We start from the raw sequence: 24,751 nt of genomic DNA, 5'->3' as shown, positions 1-24,751 counted from the left end.
TATATTTTTTATATTTTCAAATCTATTTTTACATTAACCTTTTTCAAAATTCATCTTTTTTAAAATCTTGTTCCGAGAATATTTTTTATGGTCCGGATAAAAAGTGTTGACACACCCTATATGTGAGTAAATATTACGATTTGTCATGATTTTTAACACCATACTTAGATACATAACCTTAGAATTATTTTTGTTACTATACAGGGTGTTCTACTTGTAAAGTCTATTCTAGATTTGACTTGTTCAGCAAGTTATTCTATACATTCTTGCACATTTAAATTCACTATTACTATTAGATCACACATCATACAGAGTATTCGATACTGTAGTTTTTTTCTGCCAGTGTTTTTATTTCAGAAACTGTTGTAATCAAAAATTGACTATTCTCTACTTTTTGGAGAGGCAAGTTTTTAAATTTGTCCAGGCTTCTTTAACTTCTGGACTTCCAAAAATAAAAGAGCAATACAGTCTACTCAATTTAGGTTTCGTTCTTCCTCTACATTTTTTAATATTTTTAAATGTATTTTTACGTTAACCTTTTTCAAAATTCATATTTTTTTAAATCTTATTCCAAGAATCAAAAGTGATGACTGATGGCACACCTGTATGTGTGTGAATATTACGATTTCTGTCATCATTGATCACCATAATTCAATTGAAATTATGTTAAGGTAGTTCTCCAAGAAAATATTTTGCTAGATTTTACTTAGATGCAGAATCTTAAAGTTATATTTAACTATACAGGGTGTTGCATTTGTAAAGTCTATTCCAACACTAGACTGGTTCAACAAATTATTGTATACATTCTTGCATATTTAAATTCGTTATTAGTATTAGGAGACACATCGTATAGAATTATAGAGTATTGGATACTGTAGTTTTTTTCTGCTGGTGCTTTTATTTCAGAAAATGTCGTAACCAAAAATTGACTATTCCCTAGTTTTCAGAGACCGAAATCTGTAAATGTGTCCAAGATTCTTTTACTTCAGGACTTTGGAAAAATAAAAGAGCAACAATCCACTCAATTTCGATTTCGTTCTTACTCAACTTTTTTTTTGTATTTTTAAATGTATTTTTACATTAATCTTTTTCAAAATTCATTTGTTTTTAAAATCTTATTCCGAGAATATTTTATTATGGTCCGGATAAAAAGTGTTGACACACCCTGTATGTCAGTAAGTATTAGGATTTGTAATCATTTTTATCACCATTTAATTCAATTGAAAGTATGTTTGTATATACATATCTGGTCTCTAAGAAAATATCTGGATAGATCTTATTTAGATACATTACCTTAAAATTATTTTTTTACTATACAGGGTGTTCTACTTATAAAATCTATTCCAGCATTAGACTGGTTCAGTAAGTTATTTTATTCATTCTTGCACATTTAAATTCACTATGACTATTAGATCACCCATCATAGAGAGTATTCGAAACTGTAATTTTTTCTGCCAGTATTTTTATTTCAGAAACTGTGTAACCAAAAATTGACTATTCTCTACTTTTTGGAGAGAGAAGATTTTAAATTTATTCAGGATTACCGAACTTTAGAAAAATAAATAAGCAATACAATCTGCTCAATTTAGGCTTCGTTTTTCCTCTACATTTTTAATATTTTTAAATGTATTTTTGCATTCTAGCTTTTTCAAAATTCGTATGTTTTTAATCTTATTCCAAGAATCAAAAGTGATGGACACACCCTGTATGTGTGTGAGTATTACGATTTTTGTCATCATTTATCAGCATTTAATTCAATTGAAATTATGTTAAGGCTGTTCAGCTCTCCAAGAAAATATTTTGATAGATTTTACTTTTATACATAATCTTAAAATTATGTTTTCTTATACAGGGTGTTTTGTTTGTAAAGTCTATTCCAGAATTAGACTGGTTCAATAAGTTATTCTATACATTTTTGTCCATTTAAATTCACTATTACTATCACACATCATATAGAGTTTTCGATACTGTAGTTTTTTCTGCAAGGTTTTTATTTGAGAAACTGTTGTAACCAAAAATTGATTATTTACTACTTTTTGGAGAGGGAAGTTTTTAAATTTGTCCAGGATTCTTCAACTTCCGGACTTTTGAAAAATAAAAAAGTAATACAATCTACTCAATTTAGGCTTCGTTCTTACTCAACTTTTTTTTTGTGTTTTTTTAAATGTATTTTTAAGTTAGCCTTTTTCAAAATTCATATTTTATTAATCTTGTTCTAAGAATCAAAAGTGATGACACACCCTGTATGTGATTGAGTATTACGATTCCTGTCATTATTTATCACCATTTAATTCAATTGAAATTATAATAGGATCTTTCAGCTCTCCAAGAAAATATTTTGGTCGATTTTACTTAAATACATAATCTTAAAATTGTTTTACTATACAGGGTGTTCTACTTGTAAAGTCTATTCCAGCATTAGACTGGTTCAATAAGTTATTCTATATACTTTTGTACATTTAAATTCACTATTACTATCAGATCACACATCATATAGAGTTTTCGATACTGTAGTTTTTTCTGTAAGGTTTTTATTTGAGAAACTACTGTAACCAAAAATAGACTATTTACTACTTTTTGGAGAGGGAAGATTTTAAATTTGTCCAGGATTCACTAACATCCGGACTTTAGAAAAATAAAAAAGTAATTCAATCTATTCAATTTATGTTTCGTTCTTACTCAACTTTTTTTTTGCATTTTTAAATGTATTTTTACGTCAGCCTTTTTCATAATTCATATTTTTTTAATCTTGTTCCAAGAATATTTTATTACTGTCTGGATCAAAAGTGATGATACACCCTGTATATGAGTAAGTATTACAATTTCTGTCATTCTCTCTAAGAAAATATATTGATAGATCTTAGTTAGAGACATAACCTTAAAATTATTTTTTACAATACAGGATGTTCTATTTGTGAAGTGTATTCAAGCAATATATTGGTTCAATAAATTACTCTATAGATTCTTGCATATAAAAATTTACTATTTTGAACACATCATATAGAAAATTCGATACTGTAGTTTTTTTACTGGTGTTTCCGTTTCATTGTGTTGTAACTAAAAATTGTCTATTCTGTAATTTTTAGAGACGTAAGTTTTTAAATTTCCCCACGTTATTTTATTATATTTTCAATTTTTTTTTTTTTTTTAATTCATATCAAGAATATTTTAGGCGGGTGCGGACCCAAACTGATGACACATCCTGTATGTCAGTGAGTTTTACGATTTCCGCCATCATTTATCACCATTTGATTTGAATGAAATTATGTTACTGTCGTTACAGCTTTCTAAGAAATTATCTTAGTAGAACACTTAAGATACAATCTTAAAAGTATTTTTCACTATACAAGTGTTCTCTTCTAGTATTGGATTGTCTTAACAAATCGTCTCTGAGTATTATTATTACCATTTGTTGCTACTCGATTATAATGAAATGGTGACATGGTATTACTGGGTCACCGAACAAATGGAGTTGTAAATCATGACGTGATCCTTTAAAACCCTAATATTATTGGTCGCGGGGTGTCGGCACGCGAAGCGCACATGGTCACTCCATCTGTTCGATAATCCGACTATAATTCTAGTTGTTATTCCTAATTCTTAATTTTATTTCAAAACTTCGCACAATTAGGGATTTACCGTTCTGTTATTTTGGAAGTCGTTAATTGTAAATAAAAGATTTTGCCTGTCTTAAAAATTAAATAACAATTTAATCTGCTTGATTTATTACGTTTTCAAATTATCTTTATGTAGGTTCTTTTAGTGTTTATGTTCTTTAGAGGTTATTCTAATAATAGTTTTATTTGTTTTTTTAAACATTGTAATGAAAGTGCATAGAACAAGTAAGTTTATTTTTTGATGTCCAAAAGTAGGCAATTTGACTGAAGAAAAATTTACTGTTCTGTAAGGTCATATCATATGCACTATAAATCGCTTTAATGGACAATAAATGAATTAATCGTTTATAAATAAAAGACGAGTCGCCACTGTACTAATCTCGAATGCTTAAGGGACGTCTCCCGTCACATCATCCAGCAATAAAATAATGTACACAATATCGCAAAACTATCGAACCTCGTCCAAGTTCACGATATTATTTATTAACAATAACTGGTTTTTCTAGTATGCCGACACGTTAATAACATAACTGACCATGAAGGCACACATTACAACTGATGTGGCGAAGAAAAAAAAAATGTCGATGGTAATCGGAGAGTGAACGCGACGGGACATCGAACTTGAAACGTGCGCCACCTAGCGGACATTACCCACATCCATTAGACATACATACGTCAAACGTCAATATTTATCAATTTTCACTTGGAGGCAATAAAATTAAGTCGGCTGGCATTGTCTGCGCGGAAGATTATCATAAATATAAACAAGTCGCTGGGAATAGTTGGCTATGGGTAGTGTTCCATTGTTTAGAACCGTGCGCTGTCGAGCGTTCGCGAGCCGCATTATAATTTTAAATCGACTCGCAGTATTTCTAGACTGGCGTTTAAGTAATTAATAGGGTAATTTAATTATTTGTGCGATAACAGCGCGTCAGGTAGTTGAATGGCAGAATGTGACCATTGACGAGCGGGTATTTGCATTGAACAAAGTGCAGGGACGGGACGGCACCGTCCTAGGATAATGTATTTTGTGTCGACAGGATCATTTATTCGCTTGGTCATAACAGCTCAGGGTAACCAACTATCAGACAAAATTAGTTTGGGGTTAGATAAATATAGGTATACAGTCGAACTTCATCTAGTGACACACTGTATCTGTGACAGATTTTTACGTCTCCACGAAAAATCGTACGAAGGCATTATTCGTTTATTCACGTCACGTCGTAGTTTAATTGGTATAATTATTTTCGCATACCCACATTATGCTAATTTTTAGTAAACAAGACATAACAGCGTGAACGCACTGTAATTTTCAAAATTATCTCATCGTTTTATCGGCTCTGTTTAATTGACAGATGTGTAAGATATATTTACGTGGCTTTATTGAAATCAAAAAAGTGCACAAATTGGGGGTTCTGCTGTAGGCCGGTGTTTGTTTTCTTTGATGGCGCGGTGCGGCAACGCTGCAAGTACGATCTACTACCGATAATTTATCACTGTCGGAAATCGCCATCAATTAAAGTGCACACGTTATTTTTTTAATTATGGTGTACTACTAAGTAATACTAAACAACAAAGTTATGTATAATTTATTTTTGTTGCCTAGTGCTAATTACAACTTTAAAAAGGAATTACTTCCAGGTTGTCGGGTTTTGGAGAAAATTGTATGCATAATTATGCTGACAGACACACTTGCATTGAAATTAGATGATGTTTTCTTTTATTTTACTTTTGTATTGGGTTGTGGAACTTGCTGCTAACAAAGTAGGTAACTGACAGGGGATCTCACTGTTTTAATTCTACTTCTGGTTTAATACTATCTGATCACAAGAAGGTGAAAGAACTGAATGAAAATGATAAAAGAACTCAACAGCAATTTTTAAATGAACACTACTCCAACATTAAATTTTTGCATTTAATAACATTATTTGCTTTTATTTGACATAAAATTTGAAATTAAAATTATCCAGAAATGCTCTGAATCTATTATCCTTTCCCTTTTTGTTGTAATTTATTTTTCCTTTTTGCAGCGTAATGTTGATACAACTTCATTATCTGTTTTATTTATTCTCATTGCTCAACATCCTGTATAATATTATCATAATTTTGTCCGAAGTACATATAATAATTGGTCTGTTCGCCACACGAAGGTCGTGGGTTCGATTACCCATACGACTTTTTTTTCTTACACTGTGACTGTTTTATGTATATTATTTAAATCATGCTGGAGTTGTCATAATAAAAATAAAATGTCCCAAAAACAAATTTTATGATTTTTTGAAGAAGCGCGGTTCGTTGGACTGTACTTTGGGTGCGAGGGAAGTTCTGTCTAAATAATTTTGACCAAGTGTTTCCTTTTTTCAATTTTTCGATTTGTCAGTTTCTAGGTACTTTTCGATCTTCAATTTTTGGTTTCTTCAATTTCTCGATTAGCAAATTTTTCGTTTTTTCAATTTGTCGATATTTCAGTTTTTCAATTTTCCAATTTTTAGAATTTCCAAAATTTAGATTTCACATCTGGTTCTTGTACTTTTCACATTTTTTTTATTTTTTCAGTTTTTCGTTTTGTTAATATTTCCATTTTCGGTCTCCCGATTTTTAATTTTTCGTTTTATTAATTTTTCGTTACTTCAATTATTCGATATGTAATTTTATGATTTTACAGTTATTCAATTCTTCGATTACCGAGTTTCTCGATTTTTAAGTTTTCGGTTTGCAGTTTTATCATTTTTCTATTGAGCGATTTCAAGTTTTGAATTTTTCAATTATTTGGTTTTATTTTTTTTTCTTCAGTTTGCGTTTTTTTATTTTACAATTTTTCAATTATTGAGTTTTTCGCTTTTTAAGCTTTCGATTTTTTATTTTTTGAAAATTTTCAATTGATCGATTTCAAATTTCGAATTTTTCAATTTTCAATTCTTTTAATATTTCTTATCTTCAATTTTTCAGTTTCTAATTTTTTAATTTACGATTTGCCTGTTTTAAGATAAGTATTTTAATTTTTCACTTCTTCATGTTTTTCAGTTGGCAATTTTCCGTTTCTTCAATTTTTTGACCGCCAAAATTTTGAATTTACAATTTTTCGATTTATTATTTTCTTTCTAATTTTAGAATTTCTTGACTTTACGATATTTCGTTGTTTCAATTTTAGCAATTTTTGAGTCTTTGAATTTTTAAATTTTTCGATTTGCAATCTGTCACTTCTTCGATTTTCGAATTTACTCGTATAGATACTGTTTTAATGTTTTAAGTTTTTGTTTGTCCAAGCTGCCGATTTTTCAGTTTTTTTCAACTTTTAAATTTTTCAGTTATGTACCCACTTGGTTTTTAATTTTTTTAATTATTTTTAGTTTGATTTTTTTTTATTTTATAATTTTTCAATTATAGTTTTTCGCTTTTTAAGCTTTCAATTTTTCATGTTTATAAATATTTCTATTGATCGATTTCAATTTTTCAATTATTTCACTTCTAATTTGTCTTTTTTTTTCAATTTTTCAATTTCTAATTTGTTATTTTACAATTTACCTATTTTTAAGTAAGAATTTTAATTTTTCGAATTTTCAATTTTTCATTTCTTCATGTTTTCTAATTGCCAATTTTTCGTTTCTTCGATTTTTTAATGGGCAAATTTTTGAATTTACAATTTTTCGATTTATTAGAATTTAGAATTTTTCACTTTCCAATCTGTCAATTTTTCGTTTTTTGAATTTATCAAGTTGCCGATTTTTCAGTTTTTCGTTTTTTAATTTTACGATTCTTCAATTTTTAGATTTTCCAAATTTTACAGTTTTTAAATTTTCGATTTAACAAAATTTCGTTTTTCAGTTTTTCGATTTTAGAATTTTTTGATTTTTCATTTTACAATTTTTCGTTTTTTCAGTATGTATTTCCATTTTTCAATTTCTCGATCTGTTAATTTTACGATATTACAATTTCACAATTCTTCGACTTCACAGTATTTCGTTATTTCATCTTTTCGATTTTTGAATTTTTCGAATTGCAATCTGTAAATTTTTTGAATTTAGAATTTATAGACGCTATTTTAAGTTGTTGTTTTTTCAACCTGCCGATTTTTGAGTTTTTCGTTTTTTAATTTTTCGATTTTTCAAATTTTAGAATTTTCAAATTTTCGATTGAACATTTCCATTTTTCAGATCGCGATTTTTAATTTTTCGTTTTTTGAATTTGTTGTTCCTTCAGTTTTTCAGTTTGCAATTTTTCGACTTTAGAATATTTTCTTTTTAAAATTTTTGTTTTTTTCAATATTTTCATTTTTCAGTTTCCCGATTTTTTATTTTTCGATTTTTCAATTATTCGTTTCTTCACATTCATGATTTGAAATTTCAAAATTTTTGATTTTTCAACTTTTTAATTTTTTTAATTATACAATTTTTCGTTTCATCAAGTTTTTATAATCTTATCGCTTTTACAATTTTTCGATTAAGTTTCTCACTTTTTTTCCATTTTTCTAACTTTTGTATTGGTAGACTTCAACTTTTGAATTTTTCAATTATTTGATTTTTAATTTTTGTTTCTTCAATTTGCATTTTTTCTTATTTTGCAATTTCAAAATTTTTAGATATTTTAATTTTTCCTTTCTTCAATTTTTTGATTTGCAATATTTCGGATTTACAATTTTTCCATTTTTTAATTTTCCGATTTTACAAATTTTGGCTTTTTCAATTTCTGAATTTTTAGTTTTTCTATTTGCAATGTGTCAATTTTTTGAATTTCGAATTTATAGATACTATTTTAAGTTTTTGTTTTTCCAACCTGCCGACTTTTCAGTTTTTCGTTTTTCAATTTTTCGATTTTTCGGTATTTCCATTTTTCAGTTTCCCGATTTTTAATTTTTAGAGTTTTCAATTTCTTGTTTCTTCAATTTTTTAGTTTGACTTTACAATTTTTTGTTTTTCAAGTTTTTGGTTTTTTCAATATTTTCATTTTCCAATTTCCCGATTTTACAATTTTTCGACGAGCAAATTTTTGAATTTACAATTTTTCGATTTGTTAATTTTCCGATTTTACAATTTTACAATTTTTCCACTTTACTATATTTCGTTATTACAATTTTTCGAATTTTGAATTTTTGGTTTTGCAATCTGGCAATTTTTCGAATTCGGAATTTATAGATGCTACTTTAAATTTTTGTTTTTACAACCTGCCAATTTTTCACTTTTTACGTTTTTTAATTTTTCGATTCTCGAATTTTTAGATTTTCCAGATTTTAGAAATTTCAAATTTTCGATTTTTTTTTTCAATTTTTCGGTATTTCCATTTTTCAGTTTCCCGATATTTTAAGTTCTCGTTTTTTCAATTGTCCGTTTTATATTTTCAGTTTCTCGATTTGTAAGGTTTCAATTTTTCAATTTTTTATTTCTTCACTCTCGATTTGAAATTACTAAATTTTTGATTTTTCAACATTTTAATTTTTCAATTGTCCAATTTTTCGCTTCTTCAATTTTTCGATCCGCAATTTTACGATTTTACAATTTTTCGTTTTCGCATTTTTTTTTAATTATCGCTTTTTAATTATTCGATTTTTCTAATTTTTTTAAGTTTTGAAATTTTCAATTATCGGATTTTTAATTATTGTTTCTTCAATTTGCAATTTTTTTTTATTTTACAATTGTCAATTTTTAGATATTTGAATTTCTCTTTTTTTGATTTTTCAATTTTTCAGTTTTTCGTTTCTTCAATTTTTCGGATTTACAATTTTTCCATTTTTTAAATTTCCGATTTTCCAATTTTTCATTTTTCCAACTTTTTACATTTTCGATTTTTCATTTTCTGCGGTTTTCATTTTTCGATTTTAAAATTTTTCGTTTTTGCAACTAGTATTTTGAATTTTTAGTTTCCCGATTTTTAATTTTTCGATTCTTCAATTTTGGTTCAATTTTGAATTTGAAAATTTTTAATTGTTGATTTTTCAAGTTCAGTTTGTGGATTTTTTTATTTTTTAATTCTTCGTTTTTTGAAAGGAAGAATTTTCATTTTACAATTTTTCACTTTTTCAGTTGTTCGCTTTTCGATTTTTTCGTTTTTTCAGTTTCACAATTTTTCGTTTCTTAAATTTTTTAGTTTCTAAATTTTTTATTTTACGATTTGTCGAAGAAGCAACAACGTCTATCAGGCAACATAATACAAAATCTCCTGTTCAAATTTTCAGAATTTCAGTTTTAATAAATTTGATTTTTTTGTTGAAAAATTCAGAAGTTGAGAAATTGAACAACTTACAATTGAGTACTCAATACTATATCTTAATTTCCTTTAATATACTTTTTGATTAAACTATTTTGTACGAAGTTCTGAATATACAGGATGCTGAAAAATGGCGGAACAATAGAATGGTACATTATTAAGTTCACAAGTCGAAGTTCGGGAAAAATAATTAAAAAATTCCTTACGTCAGTTTGACGTTAACTTACAGAAACAAAATATCGTTTTAGACCTATTAATCAAAAAACTCTAAAAATTAGCCACACTTTTCCAAATTCATCCTAAACAATTTTCAAGTTTTTTGTTATATATTATAAAATCAAGAAAATTGTGAATGAAGACAAAATTAACTTAAATAATGGCAGTCTAACTAATATTGAAAATAAAAGTTAAATTTTGAAGGGCTATATTTTCTACATTTGGGCCCAAGAATTTTTAAAATTTTTTTTTTTTCTGTTCTATAAATAGTCCTCAACAAAGTGTCATAGGTTTGGTACGCCATTTTTTTAGCACCCTGTATATATATTTTTTATTTAGATTTTGCTTCATTTCAATCAAATTTATATTTTGCTGTCTTATTAAAAGTTTTATATTTCTTTTTGACTTTTTCTTTCAATCTAGCTAAAATGACTTAAGTCAAAAGCGTATGCCAACATCTGGTATTTTTATTTCTTATCATCCCTGTTCTATTAATATCATTATTAAATTATCCAAACCTATTAAAAATGGATCTTCCTGTTTTAATACAATCTAACAACAAAAAGGTCCAAAAATAATTGAAAGAACCGAACGAAGTAAAAGACAATGAAAAATAATGCAACAGAAATTAATAAATGAAGACAGTTCGATATTAAAAATAAAATTATGAAAAAAGCACATCTATTATTCTGGAAGAAGCTGAAAAATTACCTGGAAGTTGTGACACAAAACCTAAATATACTCAACCGATATTAATGTGAATTTTATTTCTGTATACCCTCGTTACAACAGCAATAAAAAATAAACGTTTAGTAATAAATACGGTCCTGGACTTTTTGTGTGTAGAGAAGTATAAAATTTCCTAATATAGTCAGTTCAACATTATACACAATACATTTAAGTGGTTCGAATATGAACTGCTGCAGCAGATAATCGTTCTCCTGTTTATTGCAGTTCGAAACTTTTCGCCTCATTATTTCGAAACTTCAACAACGCTGAAGCAATAAATATCTTAAAAATCGTCTCATTATCTCTCACGGCAATCTAGATCGCTCTATTTTAGTAAAATCTCCGCCAATAAAAAATAAAAACAGCAACCGGAAGATCCGACTGGTGAGGACAAAAGACGACGGTGGCGCCGGTTCATTTGTCATGACATCAGTGCCGTCACTTCCGGTGCGCCCCTCGGCGCCGCATCTAGTCGGCTAATGCGAATCCAGACCCGGGACGGGATAAATTCGTGCCCCGCCGAAAAACGCCGACGCGCGCCCGAGGTGTCCCCCGGGCCCCAAAAACGCCGAAATCCCGTTCGTCCGTCTGGCATGTGTGTTTATTTTTTCGTCGATTTTTATGGTGTTCGATTGCGGTGAATAATAGCAAATGGATTGGATGATCAGTGGTCGCCTTAACGGTTGCTGCATCAGGCGTTCTCTTTTTTCCGAGCTCTCTTTATTTTTATTTCAAGTCATTAGCTTTAAATATCTACATTTCCTGCGTTCGGCGGGACGAAATCCGAGGAAGACGTAATGATGATTGTTCCACACGTATGCGTTTTGTCGCTGGATAATGGGGCGGGGAGGGGGCAGGAAGGACGGGATTATGGTAGAGGAGTGCAAGCGGCGATCGGGGTTATGCAAATCGATTAATAATGATAATAAGAACGGTGTAGTGGAGCTAGTTTAGATAAAAGTTGAACTGTTATCTGTGCGGGAAAACGGTTGTTGGGAGCAGGGCCGGGCTTGGAATAAAAATGTCAACGAAACGGTTCTTTCGTTCTAATGGTGCACCGTATGTGTTGTGTCAGTTCGATTTCGGTACACCGTATAAACATTTTTAGGTATTTTTTACGTCACAACCCTATAACCACGCCTTTTTGCTTTCCAACCAACCACGCTTGAGAAACTCGTAGTTATGCGATTACACAAGTATGTAAATAAAAAGGCACATGAAAGACTTAATATTGTTCAATACTGAATTGACTTGTGTACTGTAGGTCTTTTTGTTAATAATACTTAAGTCACCAAATCACGTAGGTCGTCTCTCAGAACATACAACTTGCGTTTTGGTGGGTTGCCTATATTCTCTCGTCGAAAATTGTGGTTTGTTTTCATTTTCGTTTGTATTCATTTTAATACATAAACGATGAAAAAAAAACATGAAAAATTGGGAAGCCATAGATGAAAGATACCACTCAAATAAGAGGAAGATCTGTATGTCTGCTAAAAATATAAGGCTTAAATGACGATGCATCAAAAGTAAAGAAGGACAAACTAGAGGAAAAGACCCAGAAAATTTTAGATGAAATTCCCAGAACACAACATATCGGAAGATTTGGGGAAGAAAAAATAAACGACAGCCAGAGGTTAATAAAAATCTCTCAACAATACAAGCTCAAGAATCAAGAAAAGTGACACATTTTCTCAGCATAAAGAAATACTTAAATACAGTTTTTATAGAAAATTGGTAGAATTTGCAATTTTTGTTGTGTGATAACCTCTATAAAGTAAAAACCCGCGACATAAATAACACCACAAGTGGACGACGAAGAAGTACGGACAGTGTGGAATAAATTTAAAGCAACTATCCACAGGGAAAAATACATTCTTAGCAATAATAACATGCTTAACTTCGAGTGCTTACGTTTATACATTGAAAGAATGCTACGCAGAAATTGGTTTGAATTGAATGAAACTGTCTTCTCAAAACAGAGGACTAAAATTTTTAACTAAGCTACAATCGAACAAAATGTTCTGAATATTATTATTCTAATTCTTATTTTATCATTATTTAATAAAAACGTGCGTATTTTCAAATTTTCGAAAAAATGGGATTATTATTTTAATCAATAAAAAATCGGTGCGTCTGGTAGATTCCCGACCTCCAGATGGTCCCATCCTCTTCTGCGTTCGATTTGAAACAATTTTGGGAAACACTTGTATTTTCTTCTTGAAGTATTTTGAAAGAATCTGGAGGACCTGTTTTTTTGAAGCAGCTTGGAAGAATCTCGGGGACCGCTTTTGTTTGGTTTTTGAAGTACATAGTTTTAAAAAAATCTCGGGGACCCTTTGTGTCTGGTTTTTAGGGCCACTTCAGTTTATTTTTGAAGTAGTTTGAAAAAATCTTGGGGACCTTTTGTGCTTGATTTTTGAAGCAGTTTGAAAAAACCTCGGAGACCCTGTTAGTTTCGTTTTTGAACTAGTTTGAAAGAATCTCGGGGACCAGTTTTGTTTTGTTTTTGAAGTAGTTTAAAAAAATCTAGGGGCTCTTTGTGTCTGGTTTTTGAAGTAGCTTGAAAGAATCTCGGGGCCTTTTGTGACTAGTTTTCGAATCTCCGGGATGCCCTTTATCGTTGAAGTAATTTGAAAAAATCTCAGGGACCACTTTTGTTTTGTTTTTGAAGTAGGTTATAAAAATCTCAGGGAACCATTGTGTCTGGTTTTTGAAGTAGTTTGAAAGAATCTCGGGACCTTTTGTATCTGGTTTTTGAAGTACTTTAAAACAATCTCGGGACCTTTTGTGTCTGGTTTTTGAAGTAGTTTAAAAAAAAACCTCGGGGACGCCTTTTGTTTTTGAAGTAATTTGAGAGAATCTCAGGGACCGCTTTTGTATTATTTTTTGAAGTAAGTTAAAAGAATCTCAGGGTCCCTTTGTGTTTAGTTTTTGATGGAATTTGAATGAATCTAGGGGCTTTTCGTCTCTGGTTTTTGAAGTAGTTTGAAAGAATCACAGGGGCTTTTGTGTCTGGTTTGAAGGAATCTTGGGGACACCTTTTGTTTTGTTTTTGAAGTAGGTTAAGAGAATCTCAGGGACACTTTGTGTCTGGTTTTTGAAGTAGTTGGAAATAATCGTGGAACCTTTTATGTCTGGTTTTTGAAGTAGTTCAAAAGAATCTCGGGGACGCTTTTTGTTTTTGAAGTAGGTTAAAAGAATCTCAGGAACCCCTTGTGTACAGTTTTTGAAGTAGTTTGAAAGTATCTAGGGGGTTTTCGTGTCTGGTTTTTGAAGCAGTTTGAAGGAATCTTGGAGACGCCTTTTGTTTTTGAAGTTGTTTGAAAGAATCTCTGGAACCCCTTGTGTCTAGTTTTTGAAGCAGTTTGAAAGAATCTAGGGACTTTTGGTGTCTGGTGTTTGAAGTAAGTAGTTTGAGAGAATCTCAGAGCCTTTTGTGTCTGGTTTTTGAAGCAGTTTAAAGGAATCTTGGAGATACCTTTTGTTTTTGAAGTTGTTTGAAAGAATTTCAGGGACCACTTTTATTTTGTTTTTGAAGTTGTTTAAAGAACCTCAGGAACCTCTTCTGTCTAGTTTTTGAAGTAGTTTGAAAGAATCTAGGGGCTTTTCGTGTCAGATTTTTGAAGTAGTTTGAGAGAATCCCGGGATCTTTGTGTCGGGTTTTTGAAGTAGGTTAAAAGAATTTCAGGAATCCCTTGGGTCCAGATTTTGAAGTAGTTTGAAAGAATCTAGGGGCCTTTCGTATCTGGTTTTTGAAGCAGTTTGGGAGAATCTCACGGACTTTTGTGTCTGGTTTTTGAAGCAGTCTGAAGGAATCGTGGGGACCTCTTTTGTTTTGTTTTTGAAGTAGGAGAAAAGAATCTTAGGGACACCTTGTGTTTGGTTTTTGAAGTAGGTTAAGAGAATCTCCGAGATGCGTTTTGTTTTTGAAGTTGTTTGAAAAAATCTCTAGGACCTCTTTTGTTTTGTTTTTGAAGTGTGTTAAAAGAATCTCAGGGACTCCTTGCGTCTAGTTTTTTAAGTAGTTTGAAAGAATTTAGGAGTTTTTCATGTCTGGTTTTTGAAGTAGTTTGAGAGAATCTCAAGGCATTTTGTGTCTGGGTTTTTAAGCAGTTTGAAGGAATCTTGGGGACTCCTTTTGTTTTGATTTTGGGGTAGGTAAAAAGAATCTCAAGGACCCTTTGTCTTTGGTTTTTAAAGTACTTTGAAAGAATTTCAGGGACCACTTTTGCTTTGTTTTTGAAGTAGTTTGAAAGAATCTAGAGGCTCTCGGGGCCTTTTGTGTCTGGTTTTTGAAGTAGTTTAAAAGAATCTCTGGGACGCCTCTTGTTTTTGAAGTAATTTGAAAGAATCTCAGGGACCATTTTTGTTTTGTTTTTGAAGTAAGTTAAAAGAATCTCAGGGTCCCCTTGTGTCCTGTTTTTAAAGTAAGTAGTTTGAAAGTATCTAGGGGCCTTTCGTGTCTGGTATTTGAAGCAGTTTGGGAGAATCTCAGAGGCTTTTGTGTCAGGTTTTTGAAGCAGTCTGAAGAAATCTTGGGGACCTCATTTGTTTTGTTTTTGAAGTAGGCGAAAAGAATCTTAGGGGCCACTTGTGTTTGGTTTTTGAAGTAGGTTAAGAGAATCTCTGGGATGCGTTTTGTTTTTGAAGTTGTTTGAAAAAATCTCTAGGATCTCTTTTATTTTGTTTTTGAAGTGCGTTAAAAGAATCTTAGAGACTCCTTGCGTATAGTTTTTTAAGTACCTTAGTTTGAAAGAATTTAGGAGTTTTTCGTGTCTGGTTTTTGAAGTAGTTTGAGAAAATCTCAAGACATTTTGTGTCTGGGTTTTTAAGCAGTTTGAAGGAATCTTGGGGACTACTTTTGTTTTGATTTTGGTGTAGGTAAAAAGAATCTCAAGGACCCTTTGTCTTTGGTTTTTGAAATACTTTGAAAGACTTTCAAGGACCACTTTTGTTTTGTTTTTGAAGTAGTTTGAAAGAATCAAGGGGCTCTCTGGACCTTTTGTGTCTGGTTTTTAAAGTAGTTTAAAAGAATCTCCGGGACGTCTTTTGTTTTTGAAGTAATTTGAAAGAATCTCAGGAACCATTTTTGTTTTGTTTTTGAAGCAAGTTAAAAGAATCTCAGGATCCCCTTGTGTCCAGTTTTTGAAGTAACTAGTTTGAAAGTATCTAGGGGCTTTTTCTGTCTGGTTTTTGAAGCAGTTTGAAGAAATCTTGGGGACCACTTTTTGTTTTGCTTTTGAAGTGGGTTAAAATAGTCTTAGTAGAGACCCCTTGTGTCTGGTTTTTAAAGTAGTTTGAAAGAATCTCAGGACTTTTTGTGCTTGATTTTTGAAGTAGTTTAAAAGAATCTCAGGGACCCCGTGTGTCTAGTTTTTGAAATAGTTTGAAAGAATCCACGGGATTTTCGTGTTTGGTTTTTGAAGTACTTTGAGAGAATCTCAAGGCCTTTTGTGTCTGGTTTCTGAAGCAGTTTGAAGGAATCTCAGGGACCACTTTTGTTTTTGAACAAGATTAAAAGAATCTCAGGGACCCCGTGTGTCTAGTTTTTGAAGTAGTTTGAAAGAATCAAGGGGATTTTCGTGTTTGGTTTTTGAAGTACTTTGAGAGAATCTCAGGGTCTTTTGTGTCTGGTTTTTGAAGCAGTTTGAAGGAATCTTGTGGATTGCTTTTGTTGTGTTTTTGAAGTAGGTTAAAAGAAGCACAGAGAGTAGAGACCCCTTGTGTCTAGTTTTCTTTATCGAAGATGAATTTTCATTCCGTGTCCGACCGAGGAGCGGAGCTTAAATACAAAGTTCATATTTCCCTACAAAATTTACCATTCTGATAAAGTTTTAAGTGTTTATTTGTGAAAAGAAGACGCATAGTAAGAAAAACAAGGCAAAATGCAAGCCCCGCCCACCCACCTTCATCTCAATACCGATGAAATTTTCATTCCCTGTCAGACGGAGGGGCGGAACATAATTACAAAATCCATATTTGTTTACAAAAATTTAATGCATGGGCGGGGGCTTATACTTTGCTTTTTTTTTAGTAACAGTAATTTTCTTTTCATAACAAGAAACTGAAAACACGTTCAAAATGATAAAATTTTGTAGGGAAATACGGATTTGCAATTAAGCTCCGCCCCCTAGCTCACGATGAATGAAAAATAAATCATCACAATTGAGGTTGGGTGGGTGGGCGGGGTTTATCTTTTGGCTTTTCTTTCTTTCTTAACATTCGTAATCTTCTTTCTACAACAAGAAACTTAAAACATGGTCAAAATGGTAAATTTTCGTAGAGGAATATATTAAAAAAAAGCAAAATATAAACCCCGCCCACCCGTCCTCGTCTCAATTCCAATTAATTTTTCATTCCTTGTCAGGCCGAGGGGGGAGCGTAACTGCAAAATCCATATTTGTTTACAAAAATTCACCAAATGATAAAATTTTGTAAGCTAAGACGGATTTTGCAATTAATCTCCGCCCCCTGGCCCACGACGAATGAAAAAAAATCATCACAATTGAGGTGGGGTGGGTGGTTAGAGAACGAATAAATAAAGGAAGAAACGCAATAAGAACCTTAAATTCAGTTTCGTGGAGCAAGTATGTACATACGAAAAGAAACAAATGGCCTGAGATTATAAAAAAAGGAAACTTTATGATTATATACAATCCAAAAGGCTCTTTTGGAACTGTATACCGATCAAGTGATCATCAAACAAATACTAACTGTTTTGACCTACACTTCTCTACTTCGCAAATACGAAAGTTTGTGACTATTTAACCCCCTTTATATCTTCTGAGTGTCCTCGGGTTCCAATCTAATTTGTATTGATTATTATAAATCCTGTCAAGAGGTGCTTGACGATATAAAAACTCTTCATGGAATTTCAAGTAGACTCTAAACGTAATTGTAGTTGTATTTGAAACTGGTATATTTCCTACAGCTTTCAAAACTGCTCTTATTTATCCAGTTTATAAAAAAAAACATGAAAAACATATAACATATACTGGACATTGTTTCAGGTGGTCCTCTGCCTCCGTGCTATCAGGTTGGAAGAGCTGCAGAGGGATACAAAGAAAATTCCGTCGAGAAAAATTTTGAAGAAGAATTCAATTTTACTCATCCTATTTTTTCACAAACAATACGTGATTAGATTACTGTTACTATTATTATTATTGGTAATGAGAGAAGTCTTTAAAAAAATCAAGGATGTTTACAGAGGGAAGTTTTACTTACAGTATATGCATTAATCTATGTATATATCTAGAATGACGCGATAATATTATGTAAAACCTTGTATGCTTTCCATACATATAAAAACGAAATCAGAAAATAGCGTTTCGAGTTTTAATTTTTGCCCCCCGCCACTCCCGATTAGAACACTCGTCGTCGCTTTTCGCGTAGACCACGTGTCGACATCTATGATCGCACCTCCGAATTAGCGCCCAAATTTCTACAAGGCCGCTCTAAAACAAAGCGTTGCCACGGCAACGACCGCGGCCACGTGATCGCCGCCGGTGCCCCCACCACTCGCGCCTTACCTCACCTCCTGCGCCCATTACGCGTCAATCACCCCTTGATTGATACAAAGAAGTGCACACGCGGTATTGTTTTGTTCGGTGGGCGTGGCCGATCGCGTCCCCACTATTGTCTTCGTTTGTTATTGTAATTCGATTGTTTTTCGGGCGAAGCCGGCTGCGATTTTTTCGGCGAACCTCGGCGGCATCTAAGAAGATGGGATGGGAAGAACCACACATGGAGGCAACACAGCCGACGTAATTAACGGTAGCGTTGTCTTGTTCGACCAATTAATTAAAGTTAAGATCGACGCTATCTTTATCTTGGGGATCTTTAAATGTGCCGACTTGATCAGATAATGGACGCGATTATTTTGTTTTTCGAGTGATGTGACGGGTGGGTTTTTTTCTTGGGGCAATTAATGGTAATGCGAACGTCAAAATCGAACACCGTGTAGATGTGTTTGGGGGAGGGGTGAGTGTTAATTAAGAAATTAATGAGGTGAGAGGAAATGGGTTGTGGGTTTGGAGGGGAGGGGGGATTGGATGGAGTTGAATGCGATGCAGTGAGCAAACAGGGATTTGGTGTATAATTAAATATATATTAAATTTCGCGGTACGAACTTTCATAAATAAACGCGATGCTTAGGACAAAAAGTTGCCTTTCTTTGTGATGAATCACGCACGATCTTATAAGACTTCCGTTACTTCTGAAGCACAACAAATACCGCACGAACGTCGCATTTTCAATTATAGCATTGATTTACTTATTTTTTAGATGACGTCAGTCACACAAATGACAACAATTTTTGCTTAACCTTCACTCACGTAAATATTTTAACAATTTTCTAATATCAATTAAAGGCAAAAAATGAATATAGTCGCATTTTTTCTAAAGTGTTGATTGTTTGTAAAATGTTGAGAATGACAGATAAGAAATTTTTTTTAAGGTTCAAAGTAGAAACATCTGGTGAATGTTTTAATTTTCATTCTAATCTTGCCTTGCCAACAATGTGTAAAATTCGATGACGTTTTGACAAAAGTGACAACTTTGTAGCCACTTGACAATGTTAGTAAATTCCACATTATTTACAAAGGTGATGACAGAAAATTAGAAAAATTTCTCTTGTTTGAAAAATTATAAAAATGATTTGAGTTTTTTGTTTTCTGATAACCTCTATAAAGTAAAAACCAATGATATCGAGATTTTAAGTTAACATTTTTTTAATTTAAAATTTTACAGTTTTCCGATTTGAATTTTTCAACTTTCTAATTTTTTTGCAAATTTTCGTGTCGGTTTTTTGTTTTCTTTATTTTTTAAATTATTCAATTATTCTATAGTTCGATTCTATATGTTTTTGTTTTTCCAATTTTAATTTTTTCAGTTTTTTGTTTCTCTATTTTTCGATTCTTCAATTTTTCTTTTCCTCGAATTTTCGATCTGCAGTTTTTCGTTTCAATTTATATTTTCTTCATTACAACAATTTTTTGATATTTCAATGTTTCAGTTTTATAATTCTCGTTCTTTCAATTTTTCGATTTGCAATTTTTCAGTTTTTAAGTTTTTTTGTCTCTTTAATTTTAAATCATGCAGCTTTTCGAGTTTTCATTTTTAAATTCTTCAGTTTTTCGATTTTCCAACTTTTGGATGTTTCAATTTTTAGAATGTGCACGTTCGTTTTGCAATTTCACGAATTTTCAATTTTTCGTTTCGGATTTTATTTATTTTTTCGGTTTTTCAATGTTCTGATTTTACAATTTTTCTTTTTTCGATCTAAAATTTTTCAAATTTCGATTTGCAATTTTTCAAATTTCGATTTGCAATTTTTCGGTTTTCAATTTTCCGATTTTCCAACTTTTAGATTTTTTTCACTTTCATGATTTTTCAATATTAGACTTTATAACTTTTCCATCTATTTGATTTCCGAATTTTTCAATTTTTGATTTTGCAATTTTTGGATTTTTCAGTATTATAGATTTTCATTTGACAATTTTTGGGTTTTCCAGTTTTTCAATTCAATTATCCGCGTTTTGTTTTTTCCAATTTTTCGATTTTTAGTTTTTCAATCTTTCAATTTTTCGTTTCCTCAGTCCTTTGACTTGCAATTTTTAAGTTTTCATTGTTTTGTTTCTTCGATTTTCGATTTTGCAATTTTACGATTTAAAATTTTTCTAGTTTTCAATTTTCAAATTTTCGATTTTTCAGTTTTTTCTTTCAAACTTTCGATTTGCGGTTTTTCATTTCGAATTTTATTTTCCTTATTTTTACAATTTTTCGATTTTTCAATGTTCCAATTTTATAATTTTTAGTTTTTTCAGTTTTTTTCAGGACATGCAACTCTTCGAGTTTACATTTTTAAATTTTTCAGTTTTCCATTTTCCAACTTTTGGATGTCTCAAGTTTTAGATTTAGCAATTTTTCGATTTGCAGTTTCACGAATTTTCAGTTTTCCGGTTTGCAGTTTTCCGTTTCGGTTTTCTATTTTCTTTATTTTTTCAATTTTTCGGTTTTTCAATATTCTGATTTTACAATTTTTCTTTTTTCGATCTAAAATTTTTCAAATTTCGATTTGCAATTTTTCGGTTTTCAATTTTCCGATTTTCCAACTTTTGGATTTTTTAATTTTTCGTTTTTTCGATTTTAGATTTTCCACTTTCATGATTTTTCAATTTTAGACTTTATAACATTTCCATCTATTTGATTTCCGAATTTTTCAATTTTTGATTTTGCAATTTTTGGATTTTTCAGTGCTATAGATTTTCAATTTGACAATTTTTGGGTTTTCCAGTTTTTCAATTCAATTATTCGTTTGTTATTTTTTCCAATTTTTCGATTTTTAGTTTTTCAATCTGTCAATTTTTCGTTTCCTCAGTCCTTTGACTTGCAATTTTTAGGTTTTTCATTTTTTTGTTTCCTCGATTTTCGATTTTGCAATTTTACGATTTAAAATTTCTCTAGTTTTCAATTTTCAAATTTTCGATTTTCCAGTTTTTTTTTTCAAACTTTCGATTTGCGGTTTTTCATTTCGACTTTTATTCTCCTTATTTTTACAATTTTTCGATTTTTCAATGTTCTAATTTTATTATTTTTAGTTTTTTAATTTTTTTCATTTGCAATTTTCAATTTTTCATTTTTTTTGTCCCTTCAGGACATGCAACTCTTCGAGTTTTCATTTTTAAATTTTTCAGTGTTCCATTTTCCACCTTTTAGATGTTTCAAGTTTTAGATTTTCCAATTTTTCGATTTGCAATTTCACGAATTTTCAGTTTTCCGGTTTACAATTTTCCGTTTCGGTTTCTATTTTCTTTATTTTTTCAATGTTTCGGTTATTCAATGTTCTGATTTTATAATTTTTATTTTTTTCAGTATGAAATTTTTCAGTTTTTGGTTTTTTCAATTTTTCGGTTTGCAATTTTTGATTTGCAAGTTTTCTAAATTTCATTTTAAAAGTGTAATAACATTTTTTTTAGTTTGCGATTTTAGAATTGTTTCATTTTTCAATCATTGGATTTTATAACTTTTTCATTCTTATCCGATTTTCCAATTTTTTTATTTAGATTTTTCATGTTACAGCTTTTCGATTTTACAATTTTTGGGTTTTCCAATCTTTCGATTCGATTTGTTTTTTCTTCTGTCCAATTTTTCGATTTTTAGTTTTTCAATGTTTCAATTTTTCGTTTCCTCAGTCCTTCGATTACAATTTTTTGATTTCTCATTTTTTTGTTTCTTCAATTTTTCGATACTTCAATTTTCCTTTTCTTTAAATTTTCCATTTGCAGTTTTTCATTTCGATTTTTATTTTATTTATTTTTAAAATTTTTCAGTTTTCCAATGTTCCAATTTTATAATTTTTTGTTTTTTCAATTTTTCGATTTGCACTTTTCCAATTTTTCATTTTTCACTTTTCAAGTTTTCGTTTTCAAATTTTTTAGTTTTTCAATTTTCTAACTTTTTGGATGTTTGAATTTCTAGAATTTTCAATTTTCGATTTACAATTTCAGGAATTTTTAATTTTTGGTTTCGATTTTTTCATTTTCTTTATTTTTAATTTTTTTCGGATTTTCAATGTTCTAATTTTATAATTTTTTGTTTTTTCAGTTTTTCGATTTGCACTTTTTCAATTTTTCGTTGTCTCTTCTAGTTTTCATTTTTAAATTTTTCAATTTTTCGATTTTCCAACTTTTGCATGTATCAGTTTTTAGAATTTGCAATTTTTTGATTTGCAATTTTTTGTTTCGGTTTTTTATTTACTTAATTTGTTCAATTTTTCGGGTTTTCAGGTCCTGATTTTATAATTTTTCTTTTTTCAATGTGAAATCGTTTAAATTTTCCATTTGCAATTTTTCTATTTTCAAGTTTTTGGTTTTCCAACTTTTGGTTTTTTAAATTTTTTGTTTTTTCAATTTTTCGATTTGCACTTTTCCAATTTTTCATTCTTCACTTTTCGAGTTTTCGTTTTCAAAGTTTTCATTTTTTCGATTTTCCAATTTTTTGGATGTTTCAATTTTTATAATTTGCAATTTTTCGATTTACAATTTCAGGAATTTTTAATTTTTCATTTTGATTCTTTCATTTTCTTTATTTTTAATTTTTTCGGGTTTTCAATGTTCTAATTTTATAATTTTTTGTTTATTCAGTTTTTCGATTTGCACTTTTTCAATTTTTCGTTGTCTTCTTTTTCATTTTTAAATTTTTCAATTTTTCGAGTTTCCAACTTTTGCATGTTTCAATTTTTAGAATTTGCAATTTTTTGTTTCGGTTTTTTATTTTCTTAATTTGTTCAATTTTTCGGTTTTTCAGGTTCTAATTTTATAACTTTTCTTTTTTCAATGTGAAATTGTTTAATTTTTCCATTTGCAATTTTTCTATTTTCAATTTTTTGTTTTTTCAACTTTTGGATTTTTTAATTTTTCGTTTTTCAAATTTTTTAGGTTTTATTTTTATGATTTTTCATTTTCATGATTTTTCATTTTTTTTCCTTCAATTTTTGATTTGCAATTTTTCTAGATTTCATTTTAAATATGTAATAATAATATTTTTTTCAATTTTGCGAATTTAGAATTGTTTCATTTTTCAATTATTGGACTTTATAACTTTTACATTTGCATATTCGATTTTCCAATTCTTTAATATTTAATTTTTCAATGTTTCCATCGTTTAATGTTACAGATTTTCCAGTTTTTCGATTCGATTCGTTTCTTCTTCTTTCCAATTTTTCGATTTTTAGTTTTTCAGTCTTTCAATTTTTCGTTTCGTCAGTCCTTAGATTTGGAATTTTTCGATTTTTCATTTTTTTGTTTTTTTAATTTTTCAATTTTGCAATTTTTCGATCTAAATTTTCTTGATATTTCAGTTTTTCTTTTCTTCAAACCTCCATTTTTATTTCCTTTATTTTTTCAAATTTTTCAGTTTTTCAATTTTCCAACTTTTGGAAGTTCCAATTTTTTAAATTTGCTATTTTTCGATTCACAATTTTGCGAATTTTCAATTTTTTGATTTGAAATTTTTCGTTTTCTCAATTTTTTAGGTTTTTCATTTTCATGATTCTACAAATTTTTGTTTCTTCAAGTTTTCATTTTAAATATGTAGTAATCTTTTCAATTTTGGAATTTTAGAATTTTCATTTTTTAATTTTCCAATTTCGATTTTTAATTTTTCAATTTCTCGACATTCAATTTCTTAATTACAGCTTTTCGATTTTACAATTTTTGGGATTTACAATTTTTCGATTTTCTTTCTACCTTTTCGATTTTGCAATTTTTCGTTTTCTCAGTTCTTTCCTGTTTTTTTAATTTCCAATTTTTAATTTTTCGATTTTCTAATTTTTGGAACCAGAAAAATGGAAAAATTGCAAAATTCTAAAACCGAAAAGGTATAAAATGAAAACTTCGAAAAGTTTAAAAATTGGAAATTAAGAACTAGAAAAAATGAGGAAACGAAAAAAAGAAAAATCGAAAGATTAAAAATTAAAAATCGAAAAAGTGCAAAATGTGAAAAACGAAAAAAGAAAACATGTAAAATCGATACATTCATAATTAAAGAAAATCGAAAATCGGATAATTGGAACTCTGAAAGTTCGAATTTTTGAAAAATTGAATAAAAGAATAACTTTACGAAATTGAAAGAAAAAATTAAAGTTAAAAAAAGTGAATTTGAAAAACTGAAAAAATGAAAGTAGAAAAAACCAAAAATTGTTAAGTTTAAAAAAAAGGACAACCGAAAAATTGTGTTATGAAAATGGTCTAAATAGTTCCTAATTTAATCAATATACCTAATATACTATCTCGTTCATTAGTCATTCTGAGTCACTCTGTATAAGTAATTCTAAAACTATGAATGCACTGATATACCACAAGTATAGAGTCAAAATATTTTGCATATTTCGAAGAGAATTTATTAGGCAAAATTTTGAGATGACGTCATCAATGTTTTGGGAGGGGACAAACGAATAAATTTTGATTAACGATTTACGACGATTACGA

The 24,751-nt window shown here is 29.9% G+C and overlaps 1 protein-coding gene across 1 annotated transcript in view; it reads right to left on the bottom strand.

Annotated features, from left to right (window-relative positions):
* The window catches only part of LOC135139885 (zinc finger protein rotund-like), a 296,081-nt gene that overhangs the window by 245,250 nt on the left and 26,080 nt on the right, over nt 1-24,751 (bottom strand). The gene's annotated exons all lie outside the window — the stretch shown is intronic.

Source organism: Zophobas morio, unplaced genomic scaffold (genome assembly GCF_036711695.1).
Source record: "Zophobas morio isolate AGI-343-1 ecotype UQ-CSIRO unplaced genomic scaffold, CSIRO_AGI_Zmor_V1 ptg000038l, whole genome shotgun sequence".
NCBI lineage: Eukaryota > Metazoa > Arthropoda > Insecta > Coleoptera > Tenebrionidae > Zophobas > Zophobas morio.
The sequence above is the reverse complement of the archived record's forward strand: the minus strand, read 5'-3'. Positions and strand labels throughout refer to the sequence as shown.